This window comes from Macaca thibetana, chromosome 7 (assembly GCF_024542745.1).
Source record: "Macaca thibetana thibetana isolate TM-01 chromosome 7, ASM2454274v1, whole genome shotgun sequence".
NCBI classification, from domain to species: Eukaryota; Metazoa; Chordata; class Mammalia; order Primates; family Cercopithecidae; genus Macaca; species Macaca thibetana.
This window is the reverse complement of record NC_065584.1, coordinates 76,090,230-76,116,295: the sequence shown is the minus strand read 5'-3', so window position 1 is coordinate 76,116,295 and position 26,066 is coordinate 76,090,230. Positions and strand designations below refer to the sequence as shown.

The 26,066-nt window shown below is 38.0% G+C and overlaps 1 protein-coding gene across 11 annotated transcripts in view; it reads left to right on the top strand.

The window, feature by feature from the left end:
- The window catches only part of NUBPL (NUBP iron-sulfur cluster assembly factor, mitochondrial), a 310,030-nt gene that overhangs the window by 103,523 nt on the left and 180,441 nt on the right, over positions 1 to 26,066 (top strand). Inside the window, exon 1 of one of the 11 annotated variants that reach the window (XM_050798337.1) lies at positions 6,047 to 6,129. The exons of the other annotated variants lie outside the window; for them this stretch is intronic. The gene's annotated coding sequence lies outside the window, so the exon portion shown is untranslated. Of the gene's footprint in view, positions 1 to 6,046; positions 6,130 to 26,066 lie in introns of those variants that run through there. 11 annotated transcript variants of the gene reach the window in all.

Genomic DNA, 26,066 nt, shown 5'->3' with positions numbered 1-26,066 from the left:
ACACTGTTCTCCTGCCTCAGCCTCCCCAGTAACTGGGATTACAGGCTCCCGCCACCATGCCCAGCTAATTTTTTGTGTTTTTAGTAGAGACAGGGTTTCACTGTGTTAGCCAGGATGGTCTCAATCTCCTGACCTTGTGATCCACCCACCTTGGCCTCCCAGAGTGCTGGGATTACAGGTGTGAGCCGTCACGCCCGGCCAACATGAGGTAGACTTTCTATATAATATAGTCCAGTTATTGTTCTTAGATTTATTTGGGAGCTTAATCTGAAGCTAAGGGATCAGGTACATTAATCCACATTTTGAATTCTCTTTTCTGTTTTAAAATTATAGATCAGTGAACAAGGAAATAGATATATAACTAAAGTCCAGTTCTTTGAAATATTTTTATAAGGCAGTATTATCTGGTGAGTAACTTAGTTTGATTAATCTAACAGAAGTTCTTTTTGAACATTTTTTCACTTATTTAATAATTATTTATTGAGCTGATAGCAGATACTTATTATTGTACTTTAAAAATGTCATTGGGCTTTTTGTCATCTTACAGCAACATACATACATACATACATACATACATACATACATACATTTATTTATTTATGATGGAGTCTCGCTCTGTTGCCCAGACTGGAGTGCAGTGACATGATCTCAGCTCACTGAAACCTCCACCTCCTGGGTTCAAGTGATTCTCCTGCCTCAACCTCCTGAGTAGCTGGGATTACAGGCATAAGCTACTACGCCTGGCTAATTTTTGTATTATTTGCAGAGACAGGGTTTCACCATATTGGTCAGGCTGGTCTGGAACTCGTGACCTCATGATCCGCCCACCTTGGCCTTTCAAAGTGTTGGGATTACAGGCGTGAGCCACCGTGCCCAGCCAGCTACAGACATTTATTGGCTATTCACTGTGTTTGGGCCATTGCTTGGATGTTGAGGTCACACAGTTGTGTAAGACATAGATCCAGAGTTCAAAATGTAAAATAAAGCCTTTAGTTACAGATCTACTTTTGACTTGTAATAATAAGCAAGAAATATAGATATGCTAGACGTTTTGATGATTTAAAAATACTATTGTACAATGTTTTATTTAAGGCAATCAGAGTTGGAATTTAGAGAACAAGGCTAAGTGTTACGTAGTGTTGACCATCAGGTTGGTAATAGTGTTACATAGTATAAAAGTTTGCAGTCTCATTTAAGGTCCATGTCATAGAGCAAACCCTGTAGTCAGCATTTAAAGAGAACAAGTTGTTAGAAGGAGTTAGAAACAGCCTATGAATATTAATTGCTGGTTATTTCCTCCTACTTAAAATGTCCTTCTTTTTCTGTTGTCAGATGACTTACATGTGTACCTCCAACTCCCCGTGATGACGAGTACTTATATATGCAGTTTTTGAATATTGTAGTGTTCCTTTTTTTTTTTAAATTTATTTTAAAGGTTGCTACTGGAGCTATCTAAGACTAAAAGTTACTGTAACTTTTTAGATTGGCACCAACTGTTCCCCGTTTCCCACTCACTATGGTTTGGGTGTTGGTCAAAAAGTTACTGTAACTTTTTAGATTGGCACCAACTGTTCCCCGTTTCCCACTCACTATGGTTTGGGTGTTGGTCACCTCCAAATCTCATGTTGAAACTTGGTCCCCAACCAGGCAGTGTTGGGAGGTGGGGCCTAATGACAGGTGATGGGGTTGTGAAGGGCTGAGTCCTCGTGAATGAATTAATGTTATCTTGGGAATGGGTTAGTTATTACAAGAGTGTATTGTTATATGGTGAGCCTGGCCGCCTGTGCTTTCTCTTTTGCATTGCTTACTTGTCCTTTCTTGATGGAAGCATGCAGCACAGAGGCCCTCACAAGATGCTGGTATCTTGACCTTGGACTTCCTAGCCTCCAGAACCATGAGCTAAGTAAAACTTTATTCTTTATAAATTACCCAGTCTATAGTATTCAGTTATAGCAACAGAAAACAGACTAAAACACCACCTGAGTCATTTTATGCCAAATTTCTCAAGTGCTAGAGTAGATTTGGTCAATGTTATTACTTCACTAATTTACTTTTATCTTTTGATTTCTAGTAATGCAGGTATAGAGACACTTTTCACTTGATAAAATTACTTAGTGATCTGATGCTTTAAATGGGTAATTTTATCAAGAAAGCAATAGAAATAAAACAAAGTAACCAAAGTATAAAGTAAGAAGGGGAGTCATTGTTTTAAAGTATCAGCCACTGATATTTCACTGCTTGTGCTGTGTAGTTTTGAATTGTAGCAGTTTGGAAAGCTGGGCGGGAGGGACCTGGCTGTTGGAGTATTTTTCTAACCCAACACCCAGGGAAGACCTCCTGTTGCAGCCTTCTGGTTATATATAGCTGAGCTAGATTATATTCTGCTTTATATTATTGATCGGCCTTCTTGGGTCAACTCTAGTTCTGTCATCTTTGGAAGAGGAAGGTACTTTACTGTTCTTGGCCATGAATTCCTTCTTTAGGCTTTAGGTCTTTCAGACAGGTCTTACACTGTTCCGGATGCTAGCATGTCATCTCTTGTTCTCCCATTTGTTATATCACTAGCTATTTCTTCACACTGGCTTTCTCCTTTGGCAAGGTTATGCTTCTTTATCTAGTTACATGGCCTTCTTCCTTAGAACTTTTCAGTATGGCATTAACTTCCTCATCCCTGATTTTCCCCTTAATTCCCAGTTTAAAGTCTTTGTTTACTTTGGATATGACTTTTCACCTGAGTGAAAAAAACATGTTCTCAACCCATTTGTAGGCTAACTCAGGCTCTAGAAATAATTGAAGGTGTGGGCTCATGTTACCAATTTTACTTTCCTGTCATTGAGTCAAATGCTCCCTAAAGAGAGAGGTAGATCTTTCCCTGATTCTGTCCATTCATATTACTTTCTCATTCTCACTAAGTGAACATTAGAGAATTAGAAACTTTCAGAACATAGAATTGGGTGTATAATTTGACCGTTTAAATAAAAACATAGGAGATAGAGACACAAAAAACCCTCCAAAAAATCAATGAATCCAGGAGTTGGTTTTTTGAAAAGATCAACAAAATTGATAGACCGCTAGCAAGACTAATAAAGAAGAAAAGAGAGAAGAATCAAATAGACGCAATAAAAAATAATAAAGGGGATATCACCACCGACCCCACAGAAATACAAACTACCATCAGAGAATACTATAAACACCTCTACGCAAACAAACTAGAAAATCTAGAAGAAATGGATAATTTCCTGGACACTTACACTCTCCCAAGTCTAAACCAGGAAGAAACTGAATCCCTGAATAGACCAATAGCAGGCTCTGAAATTGAGGTAATAATTAATAGCCTACCAACCAAAAAAAGTCCAGGACCAGATGGATTCACAGCTGAATTCTACCAGAGGTACAAGGAGGAGCTGGTGCCATTCCTTCTGAAACTATTCCAATCAATAGAAAAAGAGGGAATCCTCCCTAACTCATTTTATGAGGCCAACATCATCCTGATACCAAAGCCTGGCAGAGACACAACAAAAAAAGAGAATTTTAGACCGATATCCCTGATGAACATCAATGCAAAAATCCTCAATAAAATACTGGCAAACCAGATCCAGCAGCACATCAAAAAGCTTATCCACCATGATCAAGTGGGCTTCATCCCTGGGATGCAAGGCTGGTTCAACATTCGCAAATCAATAAACGTAATCCAGCATATAAACAGAACCAAAGACAAAAACCACATGATTATCTCAATAGATGCAGAAAAGGCCTTTGACAAAATTCAACAGCCCTTCATGCTAAAAATTCTTAATAAATTCGGTATTGATGGAACGTATCTCAAAATAATAAGAGCTATTTATGACAAACCCACAGCCAATATCATACTGAATGGGCAAAAACTGGAAAAATTCCCTTTGAAAACTGGCACAAGACGGGGATGCCCTCTCTCACCACTCCTATTCAACATAGTGTTGGAAGTTCGGGCTAGGGCAATCAGGCAAGAGAAATCAAGGGTATTCAGTTAGGAAAAGAAGAAGTCAAATTGTCCCTGTTTGCAGATGACATGATTGTACATTTAGAAAACCCCATTGTCTCAGCCCAAAATCTCCTTAAGCTGATAAGCAACTTCAGCAAAGTCTCAGGATACAAAATTAATGTGCAAAAATCACAAGCATTCTTATACACCAGTAACAGACAAACAGAGAGCCAAATCATGAATGAACTTCCATTCACAATTGCTTCAAAGAGAATAAAATACCTAGGAATCCAACTTACAAGGGATGTAAAGGTCCTCTTCAAGGAGAACTATAAACCACTGCTCAGTGAAATAAAAGAGGACATAAACAAATGGAAGAACATGCCATGCTCATGGATAGGAAGAATCAATATCGTGAAAATGGCCATACTGCCCAAGGTAATTTATAGATTCAATGCCATCCCCATTAAGCTACCAATGAGTTTCTTCACAGAATTGGAAAAAATACTTTAAAGTTCATATGGAACCAAAAAAGAGCCCGCATCTCCAAGACAATCCCAAGTCAAAAGAACAAAGCTGGAGGCATCACACTACCTGACTTCAAACTATACTACAAGGCTACAGTAACCAAAACAGCATGGTACTGGTACCAAAACAGAGATATAGACCAATGGAACAGAACAGAGTCCTCAGAAATAATACCACACATCTACAGTCATCTGATCTTTGATAAACCTGAGAAAAACAAGAAATGGGGAAAGGATTCCCTATTTAATAAATGGTGCTGGGAAAATTGGCTAGCCATAAGTAGAAAGCTGAAACTGAATCCTTTCCTTACTCCTCATACGAAAATTAATTCAAGATGGATTAGGGACTTAAATGTTAGACCTAATACCATAAAAACCCTAGAAGAAAACCTAGGTAAAACGATTCAGGACATAGGCATGGGCAAGGACTTCATGTCTAAAACACCAAAAGCAACGGCAACAAAAGCCAAAATTGACAAATGGGATCTAATTAAACTAAAGAGCTTCTGCACAGCAAAAGCAACTACCATCAGAGTGAACAGGCAACCTACAGAATGGGAGAAAATTTTTGCAATCTACTCATCAGACAAAGGGCTAATATCCAGAACCTACAAAGAACTGAAACAAATTTACAAGAAAAAAACAACCCCATCAAAAAGTGGGCAAAGGATATGAATACACATTTCTCAAAAGAGGACATTCATACCGCCAACAGACACATGAAAAAATGCTCATCATCACTGGCCATCAGAGAAATGCAAATCAAAACCAAAATGAGATACCATCTCACACCAGTTAGAATGGCGATCATTAAAAAGTCAGGAAACAACAGGTGCTGGAGAGGATGTGGAGAAATAGGAACACTTTTACACTGTTGGTGGGATTGTAAACTAGTTCAACCATTATGGAAAACAGTATGGCGATTCCTCAAGGATCTAGAACTAGAAGTACCATATGACCCAGCCATCCCATTACTGGGTATATACCCAAAGGATTCTAAATCATGCTGCTATAAAGACACATGCACACGTATGTTTATTGCGGCACTATTCACAATAGCAAAGACTTGGAATCAACCCAAATGTCCATCAGTGACAGACTGGATTAAGAAAATGTGGCACATGTACACCATGGAATACTATGCAGCCATCAAAAAGGATGAGTTTGTGTCCTTTGTAGGGACATGGATGCAGCTGGAAACCATCATTCTCAGCAAACTATCACAAGAACAGAAAACGAAACACCGCATGTTCTCACTCATAGGTGGGAACTGAACAATGAGATCACTTGGACTCGGGAAGGGGAACATCACACACCGGGGCCTATCACGGGGAGGGGGCCGGGGGGAGGGATTGCATTGGAAGTTATACCTGATGTAAATGACGAGTTGATGGGTGCAGCACACCAACATGGCACAAGTATACATATGTAACAAACCTGCATGTTATGCACATGTACCCTAGAACTTAAAGTATAATAATAATAAAAAAAGTGTAACAACAGATTTCATTTCTGATTTTTCTAGCTTCTAAATAAAGAAGTAAAAATATAAGAGAAAAACAGAGTGTCTTGTCTAACTCCAGGCCTGAATCTGAAAAGAGATCGGGAAAGGAAGTAACAAGAAAGAGAAAGGACATAAAGGTACTATGAAATTGAAGCCATCATTGTAGTTTCAATTTGACCAGTGTTTCAAATATAAAGCAAAGATATTTGGGTAGTCTTTTGTTCTGACCAGACATAAACTTTTCTCATGTCCTTCTTTGTGTATCTACCAGAGGAAAGTAATGAAATAGAGGTCCTGAAACAGTTAGTTCATGTTAAGGTTAGGCTCTAACTGTAGCTCTGACAAAAGTCGGAAGCATGCAGAAAGCTGGCTTGTTTATAAGAGATAAAATGGCACAGTCTTATTCAATTGAAAGCCAACAATCAAAATTAGAGCAAAAAGAAACACTATTAGAAAAATGTGCCAAGCCAGTGAAATATATTGATCAAAGGGGGATGAAAGATATCAGACACAATTTATTAGGAACAAGAAATAGTGAGGCTGAAGTAATTTGCCTTTGAAAATAAATAAATTAAAAGGAGGCTAATTCCCACCCTTACAATATCCTATTTCTACCTTAAACACTCCAGAAGAACGCCTCACTTTTTTACTCTTTCTCTTGTTAATGCAGACTTAAAAAAATTTTTTTAAATCAGTATTTATTCTTCAATGCCAAGGTGACAAACTAAAATATGAAAAGGCTGTTAGGGCTTAAGATTTTTGTTGCAGATTAAATACACAGCATTGAAAAAAGGAAAGGCATGACTTCATCTGTGACCAGCCGAGTTAAAGAGAAAAATCTCTCCATTTTCCGTCATGCAGACTTTGAAGAATAACCTACAGTGATTTGAACTGAGTTAAGATGAGGGTAATTATAAAACATAGAGTCTTGTCTTCTGCAGTGGTAATTGAGAAGCCTTAATAAAGATCACGTGAGATTACTTGCTGAGCCTTTAGGAGAGCTTCTTAGAGTAGTGGCCCCTGTTGGACAGGTAAGGGCTTACCCTTTATCTTTTGGTGCAGTTGGGGATCATGGGGTCAGAGTCAGATGTCAAAAGCCTGCTGGTGCTATTTAAGCTCCAAGAAGACTTGAACAGATCCCAACCAGGCGATGAGGAGAGCAATAAGAATTATTGGGGACTTCCAGTACTGGGGATTATGACCTCTTTTTACTGTTTAGGTAGTTACTATATTTCATTGACTTTAAGATATATATTTTTCAAATTTTAATGTCTCTGAAATTGTAGTGTATTTTATAATCAGTAACATCTTGGCATTGTGTCAGTTTAATATTTAGCATTGTTTTCTTTCTTGGTTGTATATAAAATAATGGTGTATCTTCCAATCTATGGTGTTTTAGATATGATGAGATATAGTCAATGTTTTTCTCATAATTATTTTAATACTGATTGGATTGTATTCCCATCTTTGCCATAATTGCTGCAGAGTGATTATATGTCATTCATTTTGGTCTTTGTTTTTTAAGTGTTGAAAGACTGTTTTAAACTGATGGTGGCAGTTTTGGTAACTTGTTTTAGTAACATCCTCTTTTGTGCCCTCATCACTGACTTTATTTTCCCCCCATTGCTTACCAGAGATTGCCAGATGATTCTTCCCAAAGCATAGCTCTCATGTCAGTAATTTCAGAGACTATCAGTGTCTCCTTCCTACTTTTGAAAGAAGTTACACTCTGGCTTTATTCATTTTTTCAGTAGTTAGATGTTAGGGATATTGTTATAAATAAAAAAGACACGAAACCTGCCCTGTAGATTCTTTTGGCTACTGTGAACCTTTACTTACTGATTTTTTTTTAAGCCAGTGCTATGTGATCATTCATAGTTTGAAAAAAAATTCTATACTATTTGCCTTCATAGGCATGTGTCTGTGTTTACCACTTATTTTAGGTATTATTATTAATTTGGTGTTGATGGAAAGTCCACCAAAAGAAGTGACTCAATAGTGACTTAAACATTTTTTTTGTTTTTGAGATGGAATCTCGCTTTGTCACCCAGGCTGGAGTGCAGTGGCGCGATCTTGGCTCACTGCAACCTCCGTCTCCTGGGTTCAAGCAATTCTCCTGCCTCAGCATCCCGGGTAGCTGGGACTACAGGCATGCACCACCATGTCTGGCTAATTTTTGTGTTTTTAGTTGAGATGGCATTTTGCCATGTTGGTCGGGCTGGTCTTGAACTCCTGATCTCAAGCAATCCACCCGTCTTGGCCTCCCAAAGTGCTGGGATTACAGGCATGAGCCACTGCGCCTGGCCCATAATGACTTAAACATCTTTTAAAAATATTTTTTGTTTGTTTATGATAAGCCTATATGTCTGTAGAAACAAATATATTAGACCTTTATAGTTAGTTTATGTTGGTAGCATCTAAATCTGGTGTATTAATTATCTGAATGCAGAAAGCATCAAATTAAATAGGTTGAATTGATGTATTATCCCTAGACAATTATATTTTACTAAAAATAGCTACCTATTATTAGGTATTTACTATCTGCTAAGCCTTGTATTATTTATCTGCATTCACATTTAAATCACACAATTCTGTGTAATGTACTATTACTATTATTATTATTTTTACAAATGATGAAACTGAGGCACAATGAGGTTAAATAACTTGGGCAGGGTGCCACTTGTAATCTCTCTGGTTCTTTAAGCTCACCTTTTAACTAAACTGTACAACTGAAGTTTTAAAAGTTTTAATTTTTTGCTTGAAAGATTGAAAACACTCTTTTTAATGTCATCCCTGAAACGCTAATTGACAAAATATTAAGAGTATTCCTTTGCTTCCCAAGTTCTCATTCAGCTACAAGTTTTGTATTTTATACTTTGTATTTTATAAGACATTTCTGAGAGAATGCATCTGTAAATATCTTTACTCTGAAATATATTTTGGTGCAGTTTATATGGAGACCTGTTATAAAGTCTTTTTAGTAGTGTTTGGCAGTGAGAAGTTTGATACTCTTCTATGTTGTGATGTCAATAACTGCAGTAGTAGAATTCATTTGTTAAGTATAGTAACTGTAGGATTAGATTTTAAATGTTTTTACCATAAAAAAATTTTAAAATGTTAACTATGTGAGGTGATTGAGTATATTAGTTGCTTGATTTCATCATTCCACAATGTCAGCATGTATCTAAACATCACATTGCACCACATAAATATACTGTGCAGTTATTCTTTGTCAATTAAAATAAGATAAAACTTAAAAATTGAATTAAAATTGTTATACAGTATTCATTATTTGGGCTTAATTACATTTCACTGAGGTACAGTGGCATTTCCCAGTTACCCAGAACAAGCTATTATTCAATAAAGGGAAATAAGTTTCTGTCCAGTGACACAGTAAATGTCTATGTTATCCAGATTAAAACCCAACAGCGCTTTTCTTAGTGGTTAATTGTTGGTACTTGTACACTGTTCAGAGGGATTTGTGGAAGCAGATGGCCATTAGTAGTCAGTAGACTAGTTACTATTCAGTAATAGTTTCAGCTAATGTCAAGTATTGAATTCTTTTCAAATCATTTTTATTCCCTGTGAACAAATAGATTTAGAGAGAACCTTTCGCAATATGTGAAGAGTTTAGGTCAAATAATGGTGTTAAAGAGCATAGTCCCCATGAGACTGCCCTCACTTTTGACATTGACTGCAAGTGTAGGGGTTCCCAAGATCATCCTTAGGTTCAATAATTTGTTAGAAGGACTCCAAGAACTCACTGAAAGATGTTATACTCACACTTATAGTTTATTACAGGAAAAGAGTACATATTCAAATCAGCCAAGGGAAGAAGTGCGTAAGGTGGAGTCTAGGGAGTTATCAAATGCAGAGCTTCTGTTGTCTTTTCCCCTCAGACTCAGTCTGTTAGTCTCCTGGCATTGATGTATGACAATATGGGTGTAGCATTGACAACCAGGGAAGCTCATGTGAGCCTTGATGTTCAAAGTTTTTGTTGGTGCTCTGTGATAGGGGCATGATTGATTGTCCATATGACTGATCTCATTCTTTGGTTCTCCTGTCCCTTCAGGCATGACCCAAACCCACTCTAAATCACATTATTACTACATGGCTAGTTCAAGGCCCATGAGCAGAGACCTTAGAGATTACATCCTAGAAGCTGAGGTCAAAGAAAAATTATCTTGGGGCCTTTGGGGGCAAGGTTAAATTCTTTACAGAAATAATGTGAATAATACTGGTTTCCAGAATGAATGTATGTTGAAAGCTAAATTTGGATATTAACCTAGTAGGTATGACATATTGCTACTGAAATTGTCCATTTATTAAAACTCGGAATTCCTTGAAAGTACAATTGGTTTCGACTATAATATTCTCCAGCCAGAGAGTCTACTAGGATGGTTTTGTAAAAAATACTTTTGAGGTCTACTAATTCTATTATACCCCACATTCCTGTTACTCTTGGTAAGTGCCCCAAAATAAGCCTCTCTGGTTATTAAAAAGAAACATTTTCATCTTTATGCTGTTTAGGACTTCCTTTCTCCTAAACCTAAACATTTCTTCCTTTTCTTCCCCAATTTTTGTTTGGTGCTTCTGGTGTCCAATTTTATATTACATAAATTCTCCTTAATATCTTTAACTAAAAACTGATTCCCTGCAGACAATGCTTTTAGTGAAGTCATAAGTAGAGCTTGTTTTTTGACTCAGTGTCTACTAGAGATTTAGGGTAAGATTTGGCATATTCCTTATTTGCTAGGGCAGCTTCTACTCCAATACTTATATTCTTATATTCTTTTTGCAGGAGGAGAAGTTTATTAAAAAACGTTAGAGCAGGAGGAAAGAAAGGAAAGTGCATTTGGAAGAGATCCAAGTGGGCAACTTGAAGAATAAGTGCCCTGTTTAACCATGATCCTAGGACTTTACAAATCGTCATCTTGTGCCCCTTTCCCCTGCATGCACAGTGCCTTTCTTACCCTTGGGAATTGAGCACACGTAGTGTGTTTGGGAAGTTGTACACATGCCCATATGAGGCTTTCTTCCCTTTTCCAGTGGAGTGCCCCAGTAATGTCATACTCCACCATTTTGTCTCTTAATGTGTGTATTAGTCTGTTTTCACACTGCTGATAAAGACATAACCTGAGACTGGGAAGAAACAGAGGTTTAATGGACTTACAGATCCACATGGCTGGGGAGGCCTCACAATCATGGCAGAAGGCAATGAGGAGCAAGTCACCTCTTACATGGGTGGTGGCAGACAGAGAGAGCTTGTGCAGGGAAACTCCCAATTTTAAAACCATCAGATCTTGTGAGACTTATTCACTATCTTGAGAACAGCATGGGAAAGACCCACCCCCATGATTCAGTTATCTCCCACTGAGTCTCTCCCACAACGTGTGGGAATTATGGGAGCTACAAGATGAGATTTGGGCAGGGACACAGAGCCAAACCATATCAATGTGCATGCCTGGACTCAATCGCCCAATACCTGAGATTTCATTGGAAGCCTTTTTTGCTTCTCCTTGGTGCCTGCATTTAATTAACACTTTAACAGCTGTGGATCAACAGGAGATTGTCTCTGCCTGGCACAGCTGCCGAATTATCATTTATAGAGAGGCAGTGTGATAATTGTCCAGCCATCACCTGACATTCCTAGTGGGTGGGGGAGAAGTGCCCTCTCCTGCCCCGCTTATGCCCGTCTGACTACCTTTAACATTTACCTCCTCAACAGCCCAAGAACACAAATCTTTGAGGAAAAATGGATGAAGGTCAGTCTTTTGTAACTGCTTTCTGCTGACAGAGGGGTGGTGTTGGTTCTGTGAGTCTTGGCCTCTTGCTAGCTCTCAGGGCAGGAGGGTGACTCTGTGGGTGGTAAAAGCGGTATCTAGCCAGGTCCAAGGGAGACAGGGGCAGGATTTTGCCTCCTTCCTGTCCCACTGATGGACATTCTAGGGGTCCCCTGTAGAAGGGTGCCTCTTGGGTATTGAGAGAACAGTATCCCTCACTGAGGATCTTTATACTTACATTCTTTCTGATAGTCATAGTTATTAAAAGTATAATCGGCCAGGAGTGGTGGCCCGCGCCTGTAATTTCAGCACATTGGGAGACCAAGGCGGGTGGATCACCTGAGGTGGGGAGTTTGAGACCAGCCTGACCAACGTTGAGAAACCCTGTCTCTACTAAAAATACAAAATTAGCTGGGCATGGTGGTGCATGCCTGTAATCCCAGCTACTCGGGAGGCTGAGACAGTAGAATCGCTTGAAACCAGGAGGTGGAGGTTGCTGTGAGCCGAGATCGTGCCATTGCAATCCAGCTCTAGTCAACAAGAGCAAAACTCCATCTAAAAAAAAAAAAAAAAGAAAGGATAATCCTTCTCTCATTCTCTTCTCTGGTCACTTTTTTTCTCACTTGTTAAAGATGTTGGCACTTTCTAAATTGCCTCTAGTTCTACCCACCATCTTGGATAACTTCAGAGTTCACATAGACAATAAACTTTAACATCCCAGTGTTATCAAAACATCAGGGGTTTGGTCTAGGTCCTGTGGCCCACTACACAGAAAACCAGTCACTGAGACAATTAATATTGCTGGGGAAGAAGGCTTTAATCACGTGCAGCAGCTGAGGCAATGGGAGATCAGTTTCAAATCCATCTCCTTGACCAACTAAAATTGGGGGGTTATTGTATCAGGGAAGAAATGTAACTATGTGTGGGAAAAAAGGAACTAGGGAGGGGTAAGGAAGAGGAATTAGTTAATGAGAAGTAGGTGGTCACTTAGGAAAATAGGAATTAGGGAGGGTAAGGAAGCAATCCTGATGGATGAAGGGTCTGCCATCTCATTGGATGTGGTGATCTGGTGAGTTTCAGTTCTTTGATACTTTTTGAGAAGACTGAGGATCATTTCCTGAGAAAGACAAATAAGACAAATGTTAGTTTTAAGCTTTAAGACCAGAAGGGTCAATTTCTATATTTATTTTAAAAAACTGTCTTTGGGACTACTGGGTTGGTTTCACTAGCCTTTCAATTTTTTCCCTTTCTCAACTTGAGTGCCCTAGACCTCCACTCTCATGGCACACCATGTATTTTATCTCCTGGAAGTATTCATCTTAATTATCTTACCGTAGTTTTTCATCCTTTGAGTTATTTTATTAAGGCCATTATATGTCAGATTCCTTGACTGTTTCACTTTCTGTACCTTTCATTTTTTTCCTAACATGTTTATATATGGCACATTATGCCACTGACTTGCTGATAATTTCAACTCCTTTGTATCTTTTCCTTTCAATTGTGCCGCAAACCCATTGGTACATTCCTTTTACTCTAAACCCATAAACTCCAGTTTAGAATGGATTCTGCATTCAACTTTCTCTATTCTTACTCTCGGGTTGCTGGGTGCTGCTAGAGATGTCCTTTTAAGTGGCATGTGGATTGCAGTATGAGTTAATGATTTCTAGCCTAGCCTTGCCCAACAACGCTTAGGAAATTTTTCTTCTGTTCTTTTTTTTTGTCTCTTGCTTAGAAACCTGTTATTCTAGGCAGCCCTCTCTTATTCTCCATAGGAACTATTTAAAATCTGCGTTGTTATTCTGAAGACCTCTGTCGTTTTACCTCTCCCTTCACCTTTTTTTTTTTTTTTTTTAATGGAGTCTCGCTTTGTTGCCCAGGCTGGAGTGCAGTGGCACCATCTCGGCTCACTGCAAGCTCTGCCTCCCAGGTTCTCACCATTCTCCTGCCTCAGCCTCCCCAGTAGCTGGGACTACAGGCGCCCACCACCACGCCTGGCTAATTTTTTGTATTTTTTAGTAGAGGTGGGGTTTCATCATGTTAGCCAGGATGGTCTTGATTTCCTGACCTCGTGATCCGCCCGCCTCAGCCTCCCAAAGTGCTGGGATTACATGTGTGAGCCACCATGCCCGGCCTCTCCCTTCACTTTTAATGCATGATTCCATTTTCTGTTTCACAAAGAAAATTAAATTTATATGGTGCAAACTTTCTTAATTACCAGCCTCCTTAAAAATGTATCTGTATCTGAATTCATTCTTGCCCTCTTCCCTTCTGTTTCTAGTTCTTAGTCTTCCATCAGCATTTAAACATGCATGTGGATGACATTTCTGACTGGCCATGTAGAAATTATTCCCAGCCCTTGTCTCTTTACTGCTTAAAAGTAGGTCTAGAGAGTCAGAAGATAATCTAGCTGCTTTAAGAGCTGAGTGTGGCCATGTGAGCCAGTTCTAACCAATGAGACAGAAGGAAGAGTCTGATAAGAGCTTCTGTCTAAGATGTTTTGCTTCCTAATAGAAAGGCAGGTTTTGTTCTTCCTCTTTCTTTGTAGGGAATATAAAGACATGATCAACCTGGCAGTGGTAGCCATTTTGTGGCAGAACAAGAAGAAAGACCAAAGCCTTGGTCTTTGATGACATCTCTGAGACTTTGAAAAAAAAAAAAAACAAAAAACAACTTAGTCTTTTTGCATCACTGTGAAGGAATAGCTGAAACTGGGTAATTTCTTAAGCAAAGGGGTTTAAGTGGCTGATAATTCTGCAGGGCATACAAAGAAGCATGGTGCCAGCATCTGCTTCTGGTGAGGACCTCAGGAAGCTTACAATCGTGGTGGAAGGCCAAGGTGGGGAGCAGGCACAGCACATCGTGAGAGCAGGAGGAAGAGAGACAGGTGGGAGGTCCCAGACTCTTCTAAACAACCAGATCTGGCATGAACTAACTGAGCGAGAACTCATTCACCACCAAGCGGATGGTACTGAGTCATGAGGGAACCGCTGGCGTGATCCATTCACTTCCCATCAGGCCTCACTTCCAACATTGGGAATCACATTTCAGCATGAGATTTGGAGGGGATAAACATCCACACCATACCACAAAAAGTCCCAGAGTTGTCTAATTTCAGACTTTTAAAAAAAGTAAACAATAAATGCCTTAATGGTTTAAGCATTGTTAGGTTTTCTGTTACTTGCAGCTGAATTCATCTTAACTTATGATGTATAAGTTTTTCCCAGTTTTAAAAAACAACAAACCAGAAATAAGTATCTTGACTCTATGACTTCCACTAGATACCAGCCTAAACTTTCTTCTCGCTTCAGCCAAACTCTTCGAAAGAATTTACTGAATCAGTCTCTCACTCCCTCATCTACTATATACTTCTGTCTATATTCAGCTCTACCATGCTTTAGTCAGGGTTGGGTCACCAGAGATGCCTTTAAAAATTCCTATATATACTTTTCAATTCTTATTTTAATCGATCTGTTTATACTATTTGATCTATTGATCTTAAAGTTTCTCTAGTACTATATTCTCTGGTGGTGTCTACCTTTTATCCTCTCTTTCTCATTCTGCTCTATAGTTTCCCTTTTCTCTGCTCATTTCTTAAATATCAGTCCTTAACATAGGTATAATTATTCCACTTTTATATGCTTAGAAACTAAATAACCTAAGGTCATGTACAGTCATGCTTTGCTTAACAATGTGGATATTTTCTGAGAAATGTGTCCATAGGCAATTTTGTCATTGTACGAACATCAGAGAGTGTACTTACACAAACCTGGATAGTATAGCCTACCACACACCCAGGCTCTATATGGCATAGCCTATTACTCCTAGGCTACAGAATTGAACAGCATGTTATTGTACTGAATACTATAGGGAATTGCATCACAATGGTAAATATTTGTGTATCTGAACATAACTAAACATAGAAATGGTACAATAGACTGGGAGCAGTGGCTCACACCTGTTATCCCAGCACTTTGAGAGAAAAGGTACAATAAAAATGCAGTGTAAAATATGAAAAATGGTACCCCTGTGTAGTGCACTTACCGTGAATGGAGCTTGCAGGACTGAAAGTTGCTGTGGGTGAGTCAGTAAGTGAGTGGTGAGTGAATGTGATTGCCTAGGACGTTGCTGTCCACTACTGTAGACTTTATAAACATTGTGCACTTAGGCTACACTCAATTTATAAAAAAAAATTTTCCTTCTCTCAATTATAAATCTAACCTTAGCTTACTGTAACTTTATTACTTTATAAACTTTTTAATTTGTAAAAAGCTTTTTGACTCTTATAACATTTATACCACAAACACATTATACATCTGTACGGAAATATTTTCTTTCTTTACATCCTTTTTTTTCTATAAGCTTTTTTTTCTATTAAAAATTTTTTTTGATCAAAAACTTAGACACAAGCACTCATATTAGGCTAGGCCTACATGGGTCAGGATTATCAGTATCATTGTCTTCCACCTCCACATCTTGTCCCATTGAAAGGTCTTCAGGGACAATAACATGCATGAAGCTGTCATTTCCTATGATAACAATGCCTTCTTCTGGAATGCCTTTTGAAGGACCTGCCTGAGTCTGACAGGTAACTTTGTTTTTTTAATAAGGGAAGTAATACACTCTATAGTAATGATGAAAAGCATACTATAGTAAATACATAAACCAGTGACATAGTCCTTTATTATCATCATCATCATTATCCAGTATTATGTACTGTACCTAAGTGTATATGCTATACTTTTATATGACTGGCAGTACAGTAGGTTTGTTTATACCAGCATAACCACACATATGAGTAATTTGTTGTGCTATGATGTTAAGACAGTTATGACTTTACAACAGATATGATGTCACTAGGTGATAGGAATTTTTCAGCAGCTCCATTATAATCTTAAGGGACCATTGCCTATGTGGCCCATTATTGACCAAAATGTCCTTCTTTGCACATGACTGTAATTAGCAAATGGTGCAGCCAAAATCTGAACAGAGTCTAAAACCTCTGCAATTCATCTCTAAGAACCTTTTCTGATTTTGTGATCATTCTGGGCAGTGCCTAATGGAAAGCTCTGCTTGACTGTCCTATGGATACCTTAAAGTCCTAAAGTCCAGATTAGAATCCATCACTCGTATACCTAAAAGTCTTCCTTCTTTTCTTGTGACAGAGACTTAATGATTGGCACTACCAACCACCTACCTGCTCAGGCTAAAATCCTGAGTGTCACCCTTGACTCATCTTTCTTTCTTTCCCACTGCTTGTACTTGTGGTGTTCTTTTCTCCCATCTCTGCTGCTATCCTTCCCTACAATGTCCACCCTTTTCTGTTTTCTGGGAAAGCTGTAACAGACTCTATACCTTTATACCTATATTATCTGAGATATTCTGACTAATCTTTCCAAAATTCAGATCTCATCAAGTTACTTTCCTGATTTATACCCTTCTGTGGCACCTTGGTTTTTGGACAAAAGTTCAAAATCTAACCTTGGAAAAACGTCCTTTTTATCTAATCAGGACACATTTTCCTACTTCTACTCTGTTCTAGCTGTCTTAGGCAGTTTGTTATTCCTGAATTCACTTTGCTCTCTCTTGCTTCTGGGCCTTCCCTCCTGCTTTCCTGTCTTGCTGGGATACCCTCTTCTTAACTAACTCCATCTCATCCTTCATGTATTAGCTTAGATGTTACTCCTTTGGGAAAGCCTTGTGTGATAACTTCTCACCTCATATTAAGTGCTCTTGTGTTCTGCAGCATCTTAAAAGGGCCACACATTCTCTTGTCTCAGGGCCTTTACACATGCTGCTTCCTGTGCCTTCTTTTCCCTACCTCTACCCGGTTGCTGTTCATTCCACACAGTGCTCTGTGGTAGACCCTCATTTTCCCCTATCATAGCAAGAAATGCTTCTGTTCACTTTGTGACATTTCAAACAGTTTTTATTGCTTTCCTGTGTTTGAGAAATTTAGAATTTTGAAGGTTGCTTTTAATTTGTCTCTCCTTCACTCTTAATCTAAACCTTAAAAAGAAACACTACCTCCAAAACAACCCCAAGCCTGTTCTTTAGCTTTATGCTTCTCCAAACAAGCTGACGTTGCCTAACTCGAGAATCGATTACGTGCCAGAAGTCAGCTGATGGTGTTTGTTTAAAAAAAAAAAAAAAGGTATTTTCAGCTTTCAGCCCCGACTACTGAACCTGACAAGTTCTGACATCTCTTCTCTTGGCTGCCTCTCACTTTTTTTTCTGTTTCCATGGAAATGGACATCAGATCACGGAAACCTAGTAAGATACTGGTGGCTAATTGCTGTTGCAGAATTCAAAATTCTTTTTGTTTGCGGAGTGATTATTTTGGTGACTCTTACCCACTGTGTAGTATGTGGTAGTTAGCCAACACATCTAAGGCAGTTTCTGGGTTTGAGAGCTAGAAGATGCTTTCTAAGAGTCACTAACTGGTATCCTAAAATATACTCTCTTTTTTTATCTTTCACGGAAAACATATTTTAAGAACTGTTATCTTGTCAGAGAAGAACATTAGATTTCAAGCCAGGAGATCCGGCTCTAGTGCCAGATCTGCTGCTATCTCACTGTTTGACCTCTGTCAATTTTGTTATATTTATTGAATGAACAATTGCTGCTACTTAGACTTGGGGCTATTTACAAGTGTCCCAGGGAAAAGACTGCCTTTCTGCCAGTGTGCTTTAATAGCAAACCTAGAAATAAGATATATAACTAATTTTAGTTAAGAAAATCAAACCAAGTTTCTAAACATCGTAATGGAAAAATGTTTTTAACCTCAGGCCTTTACTTTTGCCTTCTGTAAAATGATCAGAATAGGATTCGGTCATATGGCCAGAAATGTTGGTGTAAGATTATATTTTTAATATACATGTGGTTTCCTAAGACAAGTACAGCCTATCTTACAGCAAAGTGATTAAAATTTTAGTCAAAAATTATATTAATTTTCTATTTAGTGAGGGGAGTTATTACATTACTTACATAATTTGTATTTTATTCACATCCAGGATGTATGAGGATTTGCCACAGTCATATACCTTTGTGTTAGGCTTATCTTTACCAGGTCAGGATTTCTTCATAAATCTAAATTTAGAACTTGGAAAGCCAGGTTTTGTTAAGTGCAAAAAGGGACTGGCTTGTACATATAAAAAAGATTAGTGTTTGCTGAGCTGCTTCTTCAGCATGTAGTGTCTGCTCTATATCAAATGAACCTGAGTAATTGAAATTGAGTGTGAACAGACTAAATCTCTTTTTTGCATGACTACACAGAATAAAATACAGATATGCATCTCAATTTATGATGAAGTTATGTCTTGATTAACCCATCGTAAGCTGAAAATACCGTAAGTAAAAAATGCATTTAATACACCTAACCTACCAAACATCACAGCTTAGCCTGGCCTCCATTAAACATGGTCTGAACACATACATTAGTCTACATTTGGGCAAAATCATATCCAAAAAGTGCTGGCAGCACAGTACACTAAAGAATATGTGTTGTTTACCCTCATGACTGAATAACTGGGAACTGGCTTGTTGCTGCTGCCCTGCATAGCCAGAGTGTGTCATACTGCATGCATGTCACCAGTCCAGGAAAAGATAAAGATTCAAAATTTGAAGTATAATTTCTACTGAATACATATTGCTTTCATACCATCATAAAGTCAAAAAATCATAAGTTGAGCTATTGTATGTGTGGGACAATCTGTATAGGTTTATACTGAACTCTCACTTGTAAGTACATCGACCTAAGTTATACAGGTTAAGGCATTATAAATAAATTAAATGGGAAATAATCCATTTTATACTTTGTAGTTGAAGTAGATATTCCTAAAGGAAAAAAACTACCTTATTTAATTTGCTGTGAATTTAGTCTCCCATAAAGAACCGCACTAGACTTGGAGTCTGGTCCTGTCACTTCCCACAGTTTGTGAGACAGTTGCAGGCATCAGTAGATTCACCATAGGCCCCAGTGCTTTTAGGTGCATTGCATTAAAGCAAAAGTTTATTTTTGTAAATAAAAAAAGTCTTATACTTGTGGTATAATTAGACAATAAGAAAAAATATTCAAGAAAGAAATTATAATGGCCCATTACCCCACGATCAAAGTAAGCCACTATTAATTTTTTGGCATATTCCTTCAATTAAAAAAATCTACCAGTGCATATAATGAGATCATGATAATGCTATATATGCTGCTTTTTAGTCAACTTACTTCATTATGCCATATCATGAACATTTTACCCTGCTATTAATATTCTTTTAAAAATGATTTAAATAATGATATAGTATGCCATCTTGACTGATTTTACAATTTATTTAACTCTTGAGAGCTTATTGGATATTTAGATTGTTTAGTTACATACAACATTGAGCAGGAGCCTATAAACTTTCTTTAATCCCTTTAGCCAATGTGGAAAGTGCCTAGATTATATGATTTTCCTGGCTAGTACCTTATTACTTTTGCTTTGATTTATTCTCATCACCCACATCTCATAGTTCTGTAAGTCCCACTAATTTTATCTTTGAAATATCTCTTAAATTTGTTCCTTCATCTCCATTCTCACTATGATTGCAGTAGTTTGTCTTCATCATCTAACTTGGAATACTGCAATAATAACATGCATAGCCAGTCTTCCTACATTTGGACTCTTCTTTCAATGTATTACTCATCTTATGGTTAAAAATTATCTTTCTAAAGCATGGATATAGTCATATATTTCCTGGTTTTAAAGTCTTTTTTTTTTCTTTTTATTTATTTATTTTTTATTATTATTAAGTTCTAGGGTACATGTGCATAACGTGCAGGTTTGTTACATATGTATACTTGTGCCATGTTGGTGTGCTGCACCCATCAACTCGTCAGCACCCATCAACTCGTCATTTACATCAGGTATAACTCCCAATGCAATCCCTCCCCCCTCCCCCCTCCCCATGATAGGCCCCGGTGTGTGATGTTCCCCTTCCCGAGTCCAAGTGATCTCATTGTTCAGTTCCCACCTATGAGTGAGAACATGCGGTGTTTGGTTTTCTGTTCTTGTGATAGTTTGCTAAGAATGATGGTTTCCAGCTGCATCCATGTCCCTACAAAGGACACGAACTCATCCTTTTTTATGGCTGCATAGTATTCCATGGTGTATATGTGCCACATTTTCTTAATCCAGTCTGTCACTGATGGACATTTGGGTTGATTCCAAGTCTTTGCTATTGTGAAGAGTGCCGCAATAAACATACGTATGCATGTGTCTTTATAGCAGCATGATTTATAATCCCTTTGATGGTTTTTCATTGTCTATGGCATAAAACCTTTGCCTGGTTTTCAAGGACATTCGTATTTTGGTCCTATCTGTCCCTTTTAGTCTCATTATTCTCTTCTTTCCACGTTCCACATAGGTAGCCTTCCCTGAAAACACTGAGGTGTTCTTAGAGTCCTTTGTGTACTTTGTTTCTTTTCCATTGCTTAGAATGTACTACCTCTCACTTCATTAGTTTCTTTCTTTCTTCTTCAATGCTTCAGCTCAAATATTACCTATCCTTTAAAATTGTGCTGTCCAATACAGTAACTACTAGCTATATGTGGCTTTTAAATTAAAGTAAAATAAAGTTAAAAAATTCAGTTCATCAGTCGTAAGTATATTTCACATGCTCAGTAGTCACATGTGGCTAGTGGCTATTGTGTTGGACAGTACAGATTAAAGAAAATTTTTTTTTTTTTTTTTTTTGAGACGGAGTCTCGCTCTGTCGCCCAGGCTGGAGTGCAGTGGCGCGATCTCGGCTCACTGCAAGCTCCGCCTCCCGGGTTCACGCCATTCTCCTGCCTCAGCCTCCCGAGTAGCTGGGACTACAGGCGCCCACAACCGCGCCCGGCTAATTTTTTGTATTTTTAGTAGAGACGGGGTTTCACCGTGGTCTCGATCTCCTGACCTTGTGATCCACCCGCCTCGGCCTCCCAAAGTGCTGGGATTACAGGCGTGAGCCACCGCGCCCGGCAAAGAAAATTTTTATCACTGCAGAAAGTTCTATTGGACAGCACTGCTATAAAGTCTTTTATCAGATAATTGGTTTCCTCCTTAAAGTTTTCATAACCCTTACAATTAACCATTTAAAGAGCCCTTGAATTCCTTCATAGTAGGTGAGGAGCACCAAGCCTTTTTCTTTTTATCACTAGCGCCTAGAGTAGTATGTGGCATGTAGTTCTATTTCAAGATGTGTTTGTTGGCTGATGAACAAATAAGTAAAAAATGACTCAAATCTTGGGGAGTCATATGGGATAATGACAATGTTAGGAGGCTTTCAGTTCTAAAGAAATGCTAATCCCCTTTTGTAAAGTGTGTAACTATTAGTTTTACTTCATTAATACAAAGTCTTAGGCAAATTGCCCTATTTCTTTGATGATTTTACTATCTAAATATTAGATATCTAAATATCTAAATACTGGGGAATTAAGTATGTTTGCCTTATAGAGTTTAACATAAGGCCAACATTTACTGAGTGTGTGCCAGATATTTTAGACATTTCACAAAAGTATAAAGCATTTCCAGTAGATTCCATGCTATTGCCAGAGTTCATATTCCATGAATGGAGAGAGCAAACATTGAGGTAGCTGGATTTTTCACTGCTTTTATTTCATTTTCATAATAATTACATTATGTAGGGTAATTGTTTTTCTGTTTTTCAGATGAGAAACAGAAGCATAGAAAAGCTGAGTAGCTTTCATAAGGTCACATATAGTTGGGAAGGGACTCTATTACACCTCAGGTGCCTCTCATGTAACTTTTTTTTTTAACTTTTAGGTTCTGTGGTACATGTGCAGGTTTGTTATATAGGTGAACTAGTGTCACAGGGGTTTGTTGCACAGATTATTTTGTCACACAGGTACTAAGCCCAATACCCAATAGTTCTCTTTTTTTATTGTCTCCCTCCTCCCATTCTCCACCTTTAAGTAGACCCCAGTGTCTTTTGTTGCCCTCTTTGTGTTCATGTGTTCTCATCTCTTAGCTCCCTCACTTATAAGTGAGAACATGTGGTATTTGGTTTTCTGTTCTTGTGTTAGTTTGCTAAGGGTAATGGCCTCTAGCTCCATCCATGTTCCTGCAAAATACATGACCTCATTCTTTTTTATAGATGCGTAGCATTCCATGGTGTATATGTACCACAATTTCTTTATTCAGCCTGTCATGGATGAGCATTTAGGTTGATTCTATGTCTTTGCTGTTGTGAATAGTACTGTAATGAACATATGTGTGTGTGTGTTTTTATGGTAGAATGATTGATATTACTTTGGGTAATCCCAGTATTGGGATTGCTGGGTCAAATGGTGCTTCTGTATTTTGTTCTTTGAGGAATCGCCACATTGCTTTCCACAATGGTTGAACAAATTTACACTCCCATCAACAGTGTGTAAGTGTTCCCTTTTCTCCACTACCTTGCCAATATCTGTTACTTTTTGACATTTTAATATCATTCTGATTGATGTGAGATGGTATCTCATTGTGGTTTTGATTTACATTTCTCTAATGATCAGTGATACTGAGCTTGTTTTCATAAGTTTGTTGGCTGCACATATGTCTTCCTTTGAAAAGTGTCTGTTCATGTCCTTTGCCCACCTTTTAAGGTTTTTTTTTTTTTTTTTCTTGTAAATTTGTTAAAGTTCCTTTATAGATGCTGGAATTAGGTCTTTGTCAGATGCAGAGTTGTGAAATTTTCTCTCATTCTGTAGGTTGACTGTTTACTCTGATGATAGTTTTTTTTTTTTTTTTTTTTTTTTTTTTTTTTTTTTTGCTGTGCAGAAGCTTTTAAGTTTAATTACGTTGATTTGTCAATTTTTGCTTTTGTTGCAATTGCTGTTGGTGTCTTTGTCATGAAATCTTTGCTTGTTCCTGTATCCTGAATGGTATTGCCTAGGTTGTCTTCCAGAATTTTTATAGTTTTTGGTGTTACATTTAATTCTTTAATCCATCTTGAATTGATTTTTGTATATGGTGTAAGGAAGGGGTCCAGTGTGAATCTTCTGCATATGGCTAGCCAGTTATCCCAGCACTATTTATTGAATAGGGAGTCTTTTCCTCATTGCTTGTTTTGTCAGCTTGTCAAAGATCAGATGGCTGTAGGTGTGTGGCCTTATTTCTGGGTTATTTTTTCTGTTCCATTGGTCTATGCACCTGTTTTTGTACCAGTACCATGTTGTTTTGGTTACTGTAGCCCTATGGTATAGTTTGAAGTCAGGTAGCATGATGCCTCTGGATTTGTTCTTTTTGCGTAGGATTGCCTTGGCTGTTCAGGTTCTTTTTTAAAAGGTTTCACATGAATTTTAAAATAGTTTTTTCTAGTTCTGTGAAGAATGTAATTGGTAGTTTGATAAGACTGCCATTAAATCTGTAAATTGCTTTGAGTGGTATGACCATTTAAATGATATTGATTCTTCCTATGCATCCAAAAGCATGGAATGTTTTTCCACTTGTTTGTGTCATCTCTGATTTCTTTGAGCAGTGTTTTGTAGTTTTCATTGTAGAGATCTTTCACTTCCCTGGTTTGCTATACTTGTAGGCTTTACTCTTTTTGTGTCAGTCATGAATGAGATTGTGTTCCTGATTTGGCTGTCGGTTTGACGGTTGTTGGTGTATAGGAATACTAGCAATTTCTGTACATTGGTTTTGTCTCCTGAAATGTTGCTGAAGTTGTTTATCAGCTGAAAGAACTTTTAGGTCGAGACTATAGGGTTTTCTAGATGTAGATTCATGTCGTCTGCCAACAGGGATAGTTTGACTACCTCTTGTTCTATTGGGATGCCCTTTGTTTCTTTCTCATTCCTGATTGCTCTGGTCAGGACTGCCAATACTATGTTGAATAGGAGTGGTGAGAGAGGGCATCGTTGTGCCAGTTTTCAAGGGGAATGCTTCCAGCTTTTGCCCATTCAATATGAGGTTGTCTAGGGGTTTCTCACAAATGGCTCTTATTATTTTGAGCTCTGTATAACTTTATTTGAATTGTTTAATACATTTAATGCCACTCGGTATCTTTAGTGATATTCTTCAGTTGTTCATGACTAGTGCATGTCTTGGCTTTTGGATTTAAGAGAAACTAACAGCCAGAAAAAATTTTGAAGAAGGAAATTATAATACCTCACTGTTAACATTTTGTGATCAACTGCTATGGCCTGGTACTGTGCTTGGTTGGGCTAATGAGATCGAATCAAATCACTTTAAAGGAAAAAACCATAAGTTCTATGAGGAGTGGAATTCTCAAAGCCTTTTGAAGGCATTTTTATTGATTATAATTATAATCTTATGCCACTGGCTCTTTAGCAGGTTTTAAAAAACTTCCTAAAACCTAGCATCAGTATCATAAAGTTCTACAGTACGGTGCCCAGCATGGAGGTAGTATTCAGTAATGTTTGTTTAATGAATTTTTGAAAAATAAGAGACACTGCTATTGGTAGTATAATAGCTAGCATTGTTTGAATGCATTCTATTTGCCAAGAATTTTGCTCTGCTTTTTAGTTGAATTATTTCATTTCACTCACTGATTGACAATTTATTGAGCACCTATAATGTGTTAGTTACCATGCTAGGGCTGGAGATACAGTGATGAAACAAAGACCTTTGTCTTGTGGATCATACATTTTGGTGGTAGAGACAGAAACAAACATAAATGAAAACCGTATAATATAACATTGATTAGTGATCAATGCTTTGGGAAAAAAAGGCAAGATAAGACAATTGAGAATGATCAAGGAAGGCTTATCTGAGAAGGTGACATTTAAGCAGAGACTTGAATGGAAGTAAAGGGAGTGAGCCATCCAGGTACTTGGAGGAAGAACATACAAAGTGAAGGGAACAAGTGCACAAGTGTCAAGTGAGCAAGAAAGCCAGGGGGTATATCATGTAGAATCTTATAGTAAAGATTTTGAACTTTATTCCAGATATGATAAAAGCAATTGGAAGTTTGGGGTAGCAGAAGTGACATGATTTGGTTTTGTTTTAAAAGGATCACTTTGGTGGCTTGTGTAAAGAATTGAACTGAGTGGGATTGAAAGGTAGGGGTTAGGAGAAGAATGAAAGTAGGTAGACCAATTAAGAGTACTCAAACAATGCTGTGAGATAGGTTCTATTATTGTCTCAATTTTTTGGTTAGAACGCAGAGACAGTGAGATCAACAGGCTGATTCAGTGCTACAAATCCAGTTTGTCTTGTTAATCGCTGTCCATTACTTCATGGGATTGTTGTGATAACTCAATGAGATACAGGCTGAGTATCTTTTATCCAAAATGCTGGGTACCAGAAGTGTTT